We start from the raw sequence: 3,556 nt of genomic DNA, 5'->3' as shown, positions 1-3,556 counted from the left end.
CTGCCAAGTTTTGTCTCATTCAGAGCTCGTTTGATAGCCTAACCGTTAAAAATATAGTGGCATTATAGTCGGTCATACGTCGGACGTTTTCAGTCTCCGGAAACAGTCGCCGGGCCACTTTCCGACTCTCTCTTCTCAGACCAAGGACCCTCTTCAAAGCCCACTCCCACTCTAAACCAGCGCCACCAAACCCCCCTCTGACTGGAACCGTCTGATTGACATCGGAGGGTCCAGAGACAACCCCTAGAACCAAACCCTAGGAATTTTTGCTATATATGGACACCCTCCTTCCAAATTTGGCACTACCTAGTGTCCACCTACCTCCAGCCGCAACCAACCCCGCCTTCCAAAGACAACCCCTAGAACTAAACCCTAGCAATTTTTGCTATATATGGACACCCTCCTTCCAAATTTGGCATTACCTAGTCTCCACCTACCTCCAGCCGCAACCAACCCTGCCTTCCTCATTTTCAGGGCCAAGCCACCTTGTCGCCACCACTAGTCACCGGCCTAGAGGCCAAAGCCGCCACCCGCCGTCGGCCCTAAGCCAATTCCCTTGCTCCACGTCACCAATCCCCTCACACGCCTCCATGTCGCCCCGGCCTTCACCCCGCCGCCCGGGCCCGCCAAAGCCCATCTGTGGCCTGCCCTGGGCCGATCTGGGCCTGAGCGGGATCGAGGACAGGAGCTCTCGATCGAGCTCCTGGCGCCACCCGACCCCATCCTCACCGGTGGCCTTGCCGGAGCAACCACCGAAGACCACCCAGGCCGGACCCCGCCACCCCATTCCTCTCCTCCTGCCTCTAGTTCTCCTTCGTATTCCCTTCTCACGTTCCCTCTCTCTCCTGCAGGTGCTCCGCCCAGCTGTCGCCGCTCCGCCTGTCACCATATCTGGAACCCCCGTCCTGAGATCCATCCATCCCCGTTGTCCGCCGGTCCCCTACATGTTGCGTTGCTGTCCCCATCGCCGGCAGCCACCACGCCATGCTCCTGCCTCTACTTCGAGCAGAGGTGGATGAGCGCCGCGCATGGGCCGTGCCTAGGCCTCCTCTGTTTCGGCCCAGCTACTTCCCTGCGTCCGCAAGGCCTAACACCCTCCACAGCAGATGGGCCATGCCCATGGTAAGTGCCCAACGCCTAGTAGTTTCGGCCTGCTATGTTTTTTCCCTGTTTTGTGAATTTCCTAATTTCCAGGGAATTGGTAGAATTGCAGAAAACCCTCAAATATCATGCATTTAATAACTCGCCAACCGTGCATCTTATTAAAATGTTTCATATATGAAAAATGCTTAGAATTTTCTCTAGTTTCTTAATATGCAACTTTCATCCATGTTTAAAATGTTTACAATGATGTTTCCATATATTTTGCTAAATGCCATGCTAAAATGGTTTATTTCATAACTTAATAACCATAGCTCCAAATTTAATAAACTTTATATGTAAATGAGGTAGAAAAATGCATAGTTTAACATGGTAGCATTACTTTGCATGTTTAATAACTCTAAAATATGGTTTAGGGAAGAACAGTACCAAATTCATAATATGCATATGGGGATTTTCCGGAATTGTTGTTTGTTGTTTCCAGCCTCATTTAAACTTGCCCAAATAGTTAGTTTACTTATTCTTCACCCCTTGCCATGTTTAACAACCTTTAATATTGTTGGGTACATAACGAGAGATAACTAAATAAATGTATGTGGTGTTTCGTCAATATGCAACTCATTGCATATTGAGCTCCGCTTAACTTGTACTATTGTATGTGCACTTTGCCATGCCATGCATATTTAAACCGGACATGCATCATACTTGATTGTGCATCATGCCATGTTTATGCTTGTTGGTTTACCTTGTTGTTTGCTCCTTTCCGGTGTTGCTTCTTCTTGTTAGTTCCTGTAATGTCGTGCTGGTGAGGATTCGTTCGACTACGTCTGTTTGTCTTCGTCATGGACTCTTTCTTCTTCCTTCCGGGATTTTAGGCAAGATGACCATACCCTCAATATCACTTCTATCTTTGCTTGCTAGTTTTTCATTCTATAGCTCTGTCGTGCTACCTACCACTTGTTATATCATGCCTCCCATATTGCCATGTCAAGCCTCTAACCCACATTCCTAGCAAACCGTTGTTTGGCTAAGTTACCACTTTTTCTCATCCCCTCTTATAGCGTTGCTAGTTGCAGGTGCCTTGCAGGTTGTTCCACGTAGGAACATGGATATGTTGGGCTATCATATGATCTCTTATTTGATTAATGCATCTGTACACTTGGTAAAGGATGGAAGGCTCGGCCTTATGCCTGGTGTTTTGTTCCACTTTTGTCTCCCTAGTTTCCGTCATACAAGTGTTATGTTCCTTGATTTTGCGTTCCTTACGCGGTTGGGGTTATGGGGCCCCCTTGACAGTTCACTTTGAATAAAACTCCTCCAGCAAGGCCCAACCTTGGTTTTACCATTTGCCTCACCACCACCTATACTTTTCCCTTGGAAGTTGTGCTCCCGAGGGTCATCTTTATTTTAACCCCCCCGACCAGTGCTTCCCTAATTGTTTGTCCGAACTGGGGGATGTCCGGCGCCCCCTGGGCAACTAGGGTCTATGCGAACCCAACTTCTAGCCCATCCGGTGTGCCTTGAGAACGAGATATGTGCAGCTCCTATCGGGATTTGCCGGCACATTCGAGCAGTCTTGCTGCTCTTGTTTTACCATTGTCGAAATGTCTTGTAACCGGGATTCCGAGACTGATCGGGTCTTTCCGGGAGAAGGAATATCCTTTGTTGATCGTGAGAGCTTGTGATGGGCTAAGTTGGGACACCCTACATGGTATAAACTTTTGAGAGTCGTGCCCACGGTTATCTGGCAGATGGGAATTTGTTAATATTCGGTTGTACAGAACTTGACACTTGACTTAATTAAAATGAATCAACCGCATGTCTAGCCGTGATGGTCTCTTTCTGGCGGAGTCCGGGAAGTGAACACGGTCTTGTGTAATGCTGGAACGTAAGTAGTTTCGGGATCACTTCTTGATCGCTTCTAGCTCCACAACCATTGCGTAGCTTCTCCTCTTACTCTTATTTGCGTATGCTAGCCACCATATTTTCTTATCGCTTGTTGTAGCTCCACCTCACTACCTTATCCTACCCATAAGCTTAAATAGTCTTGATCTCGCGGGTGTGAGATTGTTGAGTCCTCGTGGCTCACAGATACTTCCAAACAGTTGCAGGTGCCGATGATACCAGTGCAAGTGACACAACCAAGCTCAAGTGGGAGTTTGATGAAGATCTTGGCCGTTATTATGTGCCTTTTCCGGATGATCAGTAGTGGTGCCCAGTTGGGGCGATCGGGGATCTAGCGTTTGTAGTTATCTTCCTTTATTTTGGTTCCATAGTTAGACCTTTGATTATACTCTAGATGATGTATGTTTAACTTGTTATTTGTGTGAAGTGGCTATTGTAAGCCAACTCTTTATCCCTTTCTTATTCAGTACATGGGATTGTGTGAAGATTACCCCTCTTGCGACAAAACTACCATGTGGTTATGCCTCTAAGTAGTGCCTCGACACATGGG

At 47.5% G+C, this 3,556-nt stretch overlaps 1 long non-coding RNA gene across 1 annotated transcript; it reads left to right on the top strand.

The window, feature by feature from the left end:
* The first annotated feature begins 381 nt into the window (after nucleotides 1-381).
* LOC147979468 (uncharacterized) lies at nucleotides 382-2,268 on the top strand. The gene is made up of 2 exons (XR_015599712.1): nucleotides 382-1,122; nucleotides 1,888-2,268. It is a non-coding gene; the product is annotated as an uncharacterized LOC147979468 (long non-coding RNA).
* Nucleotides 2,269-3,556: the final 1,288 nt, after the last annotated feature.

This window comes from Triticum urartu, chromosome 3A (genome assembly GCF_056163025.1).
Source record: "Triticum urartu cultivar PI428250 chromosome 3A, HENAU_Tu73, whole genome shotgun sequence".
In the NCBI taxonomy this organism is placed as follows: Eukaryota; Viridiplantae; Streptophyta; class Magnoliopsida; order Poales; family Poaceae; genus Triticum; species Triticum urartu.
This window is presented reverse-complemented; position numbering and strand designations above follow the sequence as displayed.